Source organism: Balaenoptera musculus, chromosome 15 (assembly GCF_009873245.2).
Source record: "Balaenoptera musculus isolate JJ_BM4_2016_0621 chromosome 15, mBalMus1.pri.v3, whole genome shotgun sequence".
Taxonomy (NCBI): domain Eukaryota; kingdom Metazoa; phylum Chordata; class Mammalia; order Artiodactyla; family Balaenopteridae; genus Balaenoptera; species Balaenoptera musculus.
In genome coordinates, this window is record NC_045799.1 from 87,789,932 (window position 1) to 87,801,732 (window position 11,801).

Sequence of the window (11,801 nt, forward strand, 5' to 3'; positions counted from 1 at the left end):
AGATACACAGGTGGCAAGGAAGCATGTGACGAGATGCTCCGCATCGGACGTCGTTAGGGAAATGCAAGTTCAAACAGCAGTGAGACACCGCTAGACGCCCACTGGAAAGGCTGAAATCCGAAACTCGGGCAACACCAAATGCTGGTGAGGATGGGGAGCAACGGGAACGCTCGTCATTGCTGGTGGAAGACAGGGCGGTGGTTTCTTACGAAGCTAAACATGCTCCTGCCACACGATCCGGCAGTCACGTTCCTCAGTGTCCGCCCAACTGAACCGAACACATGCGTCCATGCAAACACCTGCACATGAATGTTTACAGCAGCTTTGGTCATAACTGCAAAACCCGGAAGCAACCCAGATGTCCTTCAGCAGGTGACGGATAAACTGTGGTCCATCCAGACAATGGAGTATCATTCAGCGCTAAAAAGAAACGAGCTGTCAGTCCCTGAAAAGACATGGAGGAGCCCTAAATGCACATCACGTGAAAGAAGCCAGTCTGAAAAGGCTACAGACTACGTGATTCCAACTCTATGACCTTGTGGAGAAGGCAGAGCTGTGGAGACAGTGAAAAGATCAGTGGTTGTCAGGGGTTTGAGGGGGAAGGATGATCAGGTGGGCACAGGGGGTTTTTAGGGCAGTGAACCTGTTCTGAATGATAATGTAATTGTGGATACAGGACATTATCCATTTGTCAAAACCCATAGACCCGGAAAACACAGAGAGAGAGCTTGAACATAAACTATGGATTTTAGTTAATAATAGTGTGTCAATATTGATTCATCAATTGTTGCAAATCTACCTCACTGAGGCCAGATAGTAATAATCAGGGAAATTGTGCAGAAGGAGGGGAGTATATGGGAGACCTCTGCTCAAGTTTTCTGGAAACCTAAAACTGTTTTAGAAAATGAAATCTAGGGACTTCCCTGGTGGTCTAGCAGTTAAAACTCTGTGCTCCTAATGCAGGGGGCCCAGGTTCGATCCCTGGTCAGGGAACTAGATCCCACATGCTACAACTAAAGATCCTGCATGCGGCAACTAAGACCCAGTACAGCCAAATAAATAAATAATTAAAAAAAAAAAAAAGAAAACAGGTCTTCCCTGGTGGCGCAGTGGTTGAGAATCTGCCTGCCAATGCAGGGGACACAGGTTTGAGCCCTGGTGCGGGAAGATCCCACATGCCGCGAAGCAACTAAGCCCGTGCGCCACAACTACTGAGCCTGCGCTCTAGAGCCCACGAGCCACAACTACTGAAGCCCGCGTGCTGCAACTACTGAAGCCCGCGCGCCTAGAGCCCATGTTCCGCAACAAGAGAAGCCACCGCAATGAGAAGCCCGCGCACCGCAATGAAGAATAGCCCCCGCTCGCCACAACTAGAGAAAGACTGCGTGCAGCAACAAAGACCCAACACAGCCAAAAATGAAATAAATAATTTTTTTTTTAAATTTTAAAAAGAAGAAAATGAAATCTACTAATTAAAAAAGCAACTTTTAACAGTGGTAAAGTGGGAAGGGACACAGGTAGAAGGGATCACACCAGCTGGTGCGCTGTCTCGGGCACCTGGGAGGCATGGGGGAGGGGTCAGCGTAAGGACGCGGGCTCCGGTGGTTGCTGCTGGATACTCCTGGTGGGGAGGTAAGGAGAGGCTGAGGTTGGCTAACCACCAACTTAGGTGACGGGTGAACCCCCCGGCTTCTCTGGCAGCCCAAAGGGACCCCACATCTTGCAGGAAGAACTGAGTCAGGCCCAGGACTTAACGATAAGGACAGCAAAGCTCCAGGGGAGTCTGCCTTCTCAGCCCCAGCTGGTCTCCTCTGCCAAGGTCAGGGCCATGACTAGAGGGAGTGCGGCCCTGAAACTTGGGATGGGAACAACTCGGGTGAGGCACCGGAACCTTCAAACCCCAGGCCCCTCTGAATGCTCTGGGCTTGCGTATGTGGTCCATTCCACCCTGTTGAAGGCTAGCAGTCCTCACCTTCCCTCCTGACCACCAAGCTGAGAAGCAAGTCGCTATATAACCCAGCCGAGGAGGTGCTGGGCCTGGCAAAGAAGAAAGAACTTATGTCCTGAAGGAGCCATAAGACCTAGCCAAGAGATGCCATCAGGATATGCTGGATCAAGGGGCAGAATATCAGTTGGGGCAAGGGAGGGTTTATCAATATGGAAACACTTGCCAGCTCGCAGGATTTAACAGCTGGGGAGACAGTGCTGATGTGCTCCTAGGATGGTTCTTGGAAGCTTGGAAAAGGCAATGACCCACACTGATGGAAACATACATGTCGTAGCTGCTGTGGCAATGGTGGAGGAAGGAATCAGAAAACTCAGAGAAGTGGATACGCCGACGTGGCCCTGTTAAGACTTGGGGATTGAAAATCTCATCATGCCAGTGGGTCATCTGGTCTCGGCCAGTAGTCGTTTCCCCAAATATATAACTGTAGGTGCAGAGCTGGTAATTGGAAGAACCCTAACTTTGGTTCCTTGGCATGTATGGAACTGTCATAGGACAAAAAGCCCAGGAGATGCCCTTGACACTGTAGCGCCCTTGCCAAGATAGTAGATCCAAATAATGGTGCATTCCTGGGAGACTGCAGAGGTGAGTGCCGTCCTTCGAGATTTAAAGGATAAAGGGGGTGGTTAGCAGTCCTCATTGTGTCCCCATTTAAATAATTATTCTGGGACTTCCCTTGTGGTGCAGTGGTTAAGAATCCGCCTGCCAATGCAGGGGTCATGGGTTCGAGCCCTGGTCTGGGAAGATCCCACATGCCGCAGGGCAGCTAAACCCATGCGCCACAACTACTGAGACTGCGCTCTAGAGCCCGCGAGCCACAACTACTGAGCCCGCGTGCCACAGCTACTGAAGTCTGTGCGCCTAGGGCCAGGGCCCGTGCTCCGCAACAAGAGAAGCCACCATAATGAGAAGCCCACGCACTGCACAGAAGAGTAGCCCCCGCTTGCTGCAACTAGAGAAAGCCTGCACACAGCAACGAAGACCCAACGCAGCCAAAAATTAATTAATTAATTAAGAATAATTATTCTGGCCCTACAAAAACAAAATCAATGGTGAAAGCTGGCAGTGGTCTACAGCAAACCTACCTCAGGAGAAGCCCCCAATACAGCTTTGTAACAGACGTGTCTTTGCTGGAGAAGAGTCACTCAGTCTCGGTGTGTGATTTCAGCCATTGTGCTGGTGAATGCATTCTCCTCCGTCCCTGTCTGCAGGGAGGATCACACGTGGTCCACACTCGCGTGGTGAGGACAGCAGCCTGCATCTGAAGTGTGGCACCAGGGCGGTGCTAACTCTCCCATCTTTATAAAGGAGGCCAAGGGGACCTGGGCCAGCAGGACCCTCTGCAGACCATCCCACTGGTCCACTGTATCAAAGGCATCGTGTGACCAGGGCCAGATAAGCAAGAAGTGGCAAGTGTGCTGGAGGCCTTGGCAAGACCCCTGCTCTGCAGAGGGTGGGAGAGAAGCCCTGTGACAATTCAGAGGGTCAGCACAGCAGGGAGATTTTCAGACCTCTCTTAGTCTGGAGCATGTTGAAAAGGCCTTCCAAAGTCAAGTCTTGCACCTGGTTCCAGAGGGAGCATATTTTGTGCTCCTCCGCGTATTGGGGTGACACCAAATGTTGCCAGCTTTGAGGGCCCAGAGCAGCAAAGGGCTGCAGCAGCCCTGCCACCGGAGCTGCACAACCTGGTGGAGCCTAGAGCCCTGGGTATCCGGGGTCAGAAAGGACATCGTCTGGAGTTCACGACTCGCCCAATAGGAGAATCCCAGTGCAGACTCCCAGGGTTCTGCAGTGAGGCTGGTTGCGGCCCTGCTTCCACGTCACCTGCAGCAGAGACCCCCGCCAACAGCCCTGACGGAGAGGGGACTTCCCACCAGGGACACACAGCGCCTGTAGCCAGAGCTTCCCTCATGGGATGGATTCTGTGGGATTCTGTGGGACCCAGCAGTGGTCCTTCACAGGGTGGGGGGTCCGCGTGGGACAGGCTCCCACAGGCTCCAGCGGCCGTGCCTCTCCCCCAGCCCCCACCTGGGGTCACGTGAGGGACCTCTGCGACCCGCTGATGGAGGAAGAAAAGGCTACCCCTTGGGCCACGGACCGGCCGCTCAGTACCAGGTGCAAGTGAACGTGGGTGGCCGCCACGCTCCAGCCCACTCACCGGCGGCCTGGAAAGGTGGGTGGGTCTCCCCGTGGACAGAGTCTCAGGCAGCAGAGCTGGTCATCCAGGTCATGGTCCTCCAGGTGGGGTGAAGAACAGCAGCCCAAGGTGAGACCACCCCTCGGCTCATGGGTGGATGTCAGTGGCGTGGTCTGGTCAGGGTCCTGGAAGGAGAGATTGGAGGCTCATGTCAAGGTCTGAGAAGAGGCACGTGGGCAGACCGCTGCACGGGGGCATAGACACAGGTCACACGTGGTCCCCCGTGGATGGCATCCACCACAGAGGAGGCCTGATAGCCAGGAGCAGAGCGGCTTGGCCGGCAGGTGGCCCGCGGACGGGGCACGTGGAGCAGGGGTGGGAGGTGTGCGGCCCCCAGCGCGGGCTCCCTCTGCACAGCTGCTCCCCGTGCAGCCCCGACACCACGCCTCCTGCCAGAGGCCGCCCGCTCATCTCTGGGAGGGGGTGGACACGTGTTCCTGGGGGTCTCACCTTTCCTGTGGTAGAGCCTCGGTGCCACTGCTCAAGGGGTTGCAGGCGTTTGAGCCACTGACGCAGGACCCCCCGTAGCACCTAAGAGGAGGGGCCCGTGGCCACCAGGGCACCGCAGGACACACGGGTCCTGTACCGAGGCTCATTGCCCTGAAGCCCCTGCCCTGACAGTGGCGGAATGGCCTGGTAAGTTACCGCTACAATTAGTGTCTGTTTTATAGTTTCAGTTGCTGGCAAAGAAGGACACAGGAGCGCTTTCCAAAGAACCACCCAGGGGTTGCTGGTGCTGCTGGGGCCTTGGTGGGGGGCTGGCAGGGGCTGCTGCCCAGCGGGCTCGCACCTGCTTCCCCTGCCCCCCTTCTGAGCACACGCTTTCACCCGTCCCCCGTTGCTTCTTCCCCTCAGGCAGAATTCTCTAGATCGAATCACAGTGTCATGAAATGGCCAAATCAACGCGGTTCAGCTTGGCATGGGCTTGGCTGTCAGCGACAAAGAGACAGGACGATTCCTGATCTCAAAGGAACAAAGTCTGCCTAAATAACACTGGGAGTGAACCTGAGTCCCTCTGGGGAAAATGTTGAGGGTCAGGACCTTCCTTCAGATCTCAGACCCATGAAGACTATTTCCCTCCAAGACTGTGACACCCAGGGCAGACGGGCACCACCGGCAGTGGCCACTGACCACTGGCATCGCCGAGATCTGCTCCAAGAGTCTTGCATGAGAGGAGTGATGCTCTTGGAGGGTCCACATGCTCTCCCTCTGTTCACGCTGCATCCACAATAGTGACCCCTCCTTCCCTGCACCTTTGTCAAAGTCCTACATCCCTCCCCAAGGTCCATCTCATCCCACCACCTCCCAAGGCAGCTCCCTGGACGGCTCCAGCCAGGGACGTGCTCCCCTAGACGTGACATCCTGGTCACTGGTCTCTGTCATGCATCCTCTCTGCACCAGGCGCTGCTTTGGGTTGGACTGTCTTTTTTTTTTTTCTTTTTTATTTAATGTACATGTTTTCACTCTCCATGAAGCTTACAAGCTCAAATCTTATGCTTTTCCCCACCCCCGACAGCACCCACCAAAGTATGTTGTATGAGCAGGTCTTCAGCAGACCCCTGGCTGGGGTGGCCTGAATGTCCCAGCTAGGTTAAAGGGTGATGTACAGCCCTCCCTTAGGTGTGGCAACCAGAACAAATGACAGCCCTCCTCTTTCTCCAGGCTGCACTGGAGATCAGGTCTCTCTCAATTTCAGACTAATATTTGTGGGAAAAAGAAACAATATTGCAGTCCTAGCCAATATGCATAGACTAAAATAATGAACAAATCTAGCAGCCAGCCAGCCAGAGTTATTCCACAGAAACTTCGCTGCTGCCTTCAGAATGGAGCTGCCAGGGCACAGGCAGCTTTAATATTTAATGCAGTGATTTGGGGGTATCAGAGGGGCCAGGCCAGGAAGGGAATGTTTCATTACTGGGAAACCAGGCTGGTTATTACTTATTCAGAACCCACTCAGGAACCAACACAGAGGTGAAGACAAAAAGATGACTTTGCATCATTGCTCTTGGTCCTGGACTTTACCCTGTGTGCTCATGGACTTCAGACCAGGAATCCTGAGACAGTGACTTGTAGTGGCTCAGATTGGAACAACGTTTAAAAATCAAGAACAACACTGTTGATGTGGAAATACCATCAGTGATATAAGGTGAATATTGAAACTGTCAGTGAAAAAAATTAATCAGTAGTTGATTTAAGAAATAGAAAATTTTGGGAATTCCCTGGGGGTCCAGTGGTTAGGACTTGGCGCTTTCACTGCCATGGCCCTGGGTTCAATCCCTGGTCAGGGAACTAAGATCCTGCAGCGTGGCCAAAAAAAAAAAAAGAGAGAGGGAGAGAATGTTATCTCCTAAGGAGGTCTGGTTAATGCAGATGCACAATACACACTAAAGGGGAGGGAGAAGGCCCAAACGGGCAAAGAAAAAATTTTAATTTCTATTGTCTGGCATAAAATATGAATTTTGTTTCATTAATTTCCCCCTATCTACCACTAATCTTTCGATATAAAGCATAGGTGATCAAATGTTTGGTCCCTCGATGATACGGTGGTTGTTTACCTGCCCTGGGTCCATCATGTCCCTTGATGTCAGATCTTAATAGTCCAGTTCTTTCTTTCCTTTTAAGGGGTTGTGCTAGTAAGATGTCTGGCAAGGACTAATGGTCAATTCCAAGTTGTCCAGTAGGATTTATGCCAATTTTATCTTGGATGTACATTGTACATGTTCATTAATTTATAGAGAACTATAGATGTGATCAAACTTGACAGTAGGAGTAATGATGTCATTAGTAAAGGTTTAAGCCAAGATCCTCCTAAACCATACCATTTTCCTAGTATTTTTCCTAAACTGGGAAGAGGATCATTCAGAGCAGAAATCTGATTCTTCACGTGTCATAAGAGGAGTTAACAAATATTGCAGCCAAATGCTCATACCATTGGAAAATTCATAGAAAGCAGTGTGTTCACATTAAAGGTAGACTGACAGGGGCTGTTTCCAAGGCTATTTGTAGGTGACCTTGAGCCCAAGGGAAACCTATCGTTCATCTTCCTAACCAACCTGCGTAAAGCCAAGACCATTAACCTGTTCCATAGGTCAACTGGGTCCTGTTAAGCACTATCCAATATTTAACATCTAGTGAAAGAGTATTTATGGCCAAGTTCAGAACGGGTGTCATTAAATTGGCCAGGTAAGAGGGTCTCACATAGTGATATTGGTGGTAATGTTAGCTTGCATGGTGCTAGAGTTTCTTTCTTTTAAAATAAAATTTCATCCAATTAGAGCCTTGGGGAGGAGAAACCCACCAAGGCAACCTGGGAGTACTGGGCATAGGTAATTGGCCACAAACCCAGCAATCGGATTGATTTTTTGAAACTTGCCTATGATTGAGGCCAAGGAAGAAATACATTTGGTTCATAAGGGAAGAGTGTGAGCAATTGTCAAAGTAATTAGCATACGGGCCTGGTCCAGCATCTTGGGTCAGCTGTCTACTTCAGATGTCATCGTCTTCTTGTCCTGGTCTGGTAGTGCTGGTCTTAGTTGAAGTCACATGTCAGAAACAGGAATTGAAGTTCATTCAGGAGAGACCTGATATGGTACTTTCCAACATGGCTGTAAAGAGTCCTTTAGCTGATGTCTTTTTCCAGTGAATAATCTCCTAGTTGTCAGTCATGGGGCATCTGATCTTCATCCAAAGACAGATTACTGTGATAAGCTTCAGAAACAAACTTAAGGTGTCTTTTAATAATTCAATCAAATTTTACAATGATATAATGTGACAACAAGGAGTTATCTGGGAAAGTAAGTCCCAGGCAGTAAATACAGACCTCGATTAACAAAACTAGAATTTAATAGCCACTGAAACGTAATCTTTTTCTCTTTAAAATTACCCTCATTTCTACCAAACATAGCCATATTAAGACTAATTTGTTTCCAGAATAAGTCTGGTTAATTGACCACATAGGCTCTTTTAAATTGGCTGTGCTGGAACTTTTCATAAGAAATCTCAGACTGAACTTTTAAAAGGTCTCTCAAGTCCAGAAAAGCCACACCAAGGGCTTGTCGCAGATTCCACCTGTGACATCTATAGATTTGGGTGAATTCCTCTCTTTTTGAGGTCCCCAAATTGCCTTGAGATTCCTGTACCTATTAGGAGGGGGCCTTCCTTATTTACCTAATAAAACTGCTGGGAATCTAAGAGTTTCCAATTTCTGGAGGGATCAGGTAAAGAGAAAAGATAAATGTTTCAATTCTACTTACAAAGGTATAATTCACCAAATTGCTGTAAGTCATAATTACCTTGAGGGGAAGGGTGTCCTTATATCTGGAAAACACAGATTAAAACCCAGTAATATTTCAGACAAAAACCAAAAAATTATAAACATATTCATCAGTTTGATTAGTCCTATGTGACTAATCCTTGATTTTAATCTTCTGTTAACAGTTTTATGAAGCCATCAGGTTTTCCATTAGAATTCTTTAATTTATTACCCAGTTCAGCAGTATGATCTGAAAGTTATCATAAACTTGTACTTGTCAAAAAGTCCTTTCTATGAATCTTTTTGAAGATGAAGCTTTTTTTTTCTTTTTCTTTTTTTTTGCAAAAGCATCAGAGTACAACAATAATTGGCTATAATTGTGATCAAGATGTTTTTAGCTGCAGTTACAAAAGTTGTGGAATGTTGAAGTTTCGGGTTAACCTATACAGTTCTCAAGGTGCTTCCATGTCTCCCCCAGTAGTTACGAGGGGAAATACAGTCTCACTTCCCACCAAGTAGAAAGGGCAGCTGCCCTTCCTGCTCGGCTCCAAGATACGGTGACTGGGTGCTTTTTCAACAGGCAGGCTTGCAAAGGAAACAAGTCTTACTATCTGCAGACAGAGGCAGCTTCGTTTTCCACTTTGCACACTGAAATCATTTCAGATTGCCAGAATGTCGTTCAGACAGCTCGGAGGATCCCGAATCCCACCCCGCGACAGCTTCCCCGGCGTCAGCATTTCTGGAAACTAGGAGGTAAGCGTTGGTAACACTGCTAACAGAACTGCAGGTCCCGTCTGTGTTCCCACTTGTCCACTCACGCACGGCGGCCCAGGCTCCCCTGCCTGCCTTCCACGGGCAGCATGTCAAGGAGGCACACAGCCCACAGCAGGGTCTGCAGGGGCTGGGACTGGGCCAAAGACTCCTCGTGGTGGGAAGAGGAGAACTTTGATCCACTCCCATCACATGAGTGACCACCAAATGAAAAGGATGTGATCCCTGAGCAGCCTTGGTTGCTCAATGGACGACTGACTCTGAAAGGAGGTTTAAGAGGTCCTTACAAGGGTGAGTGTTTTGACCCCGCTCTCCACGCTCCATCACTCTTCTCTCTTCTAACATTGTATCTGCATTTCCGCTCATATACAGAACTTTACATGGACAATTGCCACTAAGCAGCCACTCACCCCTTCCTGTTGGGGACTCGATAGGCTCCGAACAAAGGGCTCTGCAGGCTCGCCTTTTCTGACAATACTTGGAGGATATTGGAACTGAAGCCCTTGCACCGGTTTATTATCAAATAATGGAGTAGGCAAGAATCATGTGACCCAGATTCTGGGATAAAAGGGGTCCCATAAGCTAGATAACATCACATCACAAAATTAAGAGTTAGAAAAAGAAAACATTAGGTCATCTCTGCTGCATTCAGCTGCTTCCTGCTCGCTTGGGAACCTGAACGAGTTTATTTTTATTCCACGGGGCTTCTGCTTTCTTAAAAATGTGTTGTGAGGCAAATCATGTATTGCATCTCCTGCAGTTTATCATATAATCACTTTCCAGAATTAAATTCTCTGTCTAGCTGACTTTGTGTCTATGAAATATTTGTGCTCCGCACCGAGTCTAGGGGGTACAGAGGTTGGTTTCTGTCGGCAATTCTATCCACGTAGCAATCTCCCCCTGAGACTCTCAGGTTTCCTAGGAAGATGTCAGGGAGAGGCCAGAGCATCTCCACTGTCCGAGGCCACAGCCCAGGGCCGCAGGGGGAGCATGCCCCCCCCCCCGAAGCACGCATTGTTCACTAGGAGACCAGGGCTCCCAGGACAGGCTCCAGTAGGAAAACCGGCCTCATTCGGGCTATACTCATCACTATATCCGTTATGACGCCATGACATGCAGACGTATATGTGGCTACTCAGAATTTGAGAGACACCTGCCTTCCCGGGGAGGCCGTGCCGAGACCTTCCCCGAGGCCTTATGGGAAAGTCTTAAGTCATCAGAGCATCTCTCCCTGGTTTTGCCACCTGACGGCACCTGGTTACCACAGCGAGGTGCGTAAGCGTCACCTGCAAGGGGTTAAAGGGCACAGGAGGCTTGTGGTCTGACCTCAAGAAGAGTGTCGAAGGGACTTCCCTGGTGGTCCAGTGGGTAAGGCTCCCGCTCCCAATGCAGGGGGCCTGGGTTCGATCCCTGGTCAGGGAGCTAGATCCCACATGCGTGCCACAACTAAGAGCCCGCACGCTGCAGCGAAGATCCCATGCGCCGCAACTAAGACCCAGTGCAGCCAAAATAAATAAATATTAAAAAAAAAAAAAAAGTATAGTGTCTCTGAGAGAGCAGGCGCCCTGCACCGCCCCTCCCCGCCCCCACCCCCCCCGCCCCCCCCCCACCCCGCAGCCTGGCCTCTGCCTCCGCTACTTTCTGGCGGGTCGTTTCCTCTCAACAGCGATTTCCGTTCCTGCTGCAGGCACGTGGGGGCCTGCACGCCTGGCCCCTGCGGTTGGCCGGGGCCACTGAGCTGCGAGGCTCGCCTGCAGGGGACCTGATGGCCAGCGTGAGGCCCCAGCGCCGTGGCTTCCTTTCTGCCGAAGCAACTAGCGATGAGGCTTCCGACAGCGGCGGCTCCATCCTCCCGGGGCTCCATCCCCCCGGGGCTCCATCCCCCCGGGGCCCCATCCTCCCTCCCGGGGCTCCATCCCCCCGGGGCTCCATCCTCCCTCCCGGGGCTCCATCCTGCCGGGGTGAGGGCGGCGTGGAGCAGAGCCTGTCTGAGCACTGAGGACGCGAAGCCTGGGCGAGACATAAACCTTGCTGTTTCCGGTGGCGTCTGTTCCGCAGTGTGACCCAGCCTGCCCCGAGAGCTGCACCGCAAGCAATGACCTTCCCAAAGGTCATCCATGTCCTTCTGGCCAAACGCCTGGAAGGATCTCCAGCCCCCTGGATTTCAGCCAAGTGTTTGGCGCTTGGTCCCCTCCCCTCCCCCCGAATCTCCCACAGCTTCTTTCTGTTTCCTCTCCCTCCCGTGGCCTACCTGCCACTCGCCTCACACTCAACTCCGGCCATTTCTCACTCTCTTTTCTGGAGACTTTATCCATTGTCTTGGCTTCAAGTCAGATTCCAACTCTAATTCCGTGTTCTCTCTATTCGTACAACTTCTCCACAGCTCAAGGTGACCCGAAGCAGACTTATCTCGTCTCCAAACTGCTACCCTCGGTCACCTCCCTGTTCCTGCCGGCTCCTCTGCTTCCCCAAGCCTGAGACTCGGGGCGCCCTCCTCCTTCCGTCCTCCATGCCCATCAGCCAGGAAGTTCTGCTGAGAATAGACCCCTTTCCTTCCACCTCCTCCGCACGAGTAC

General features: G+C 50.9%; 1 non-coding gene across 1 annotated transcript; it reads left to right on the plus strand.

The window, feature by feature from the left end:
• The first annotated feature begins 920 nt into the window (after positions 1-920).
• Positions 921-993, plus strand: TRNAR-CCU. The gene has a single exon. It is a non-coding gene; the product is annotated as a tRNA-Arg (tRNA).
• The last annotated feature ends 10,808 nt before the right edge of the window (positions 994-11,801 follow it).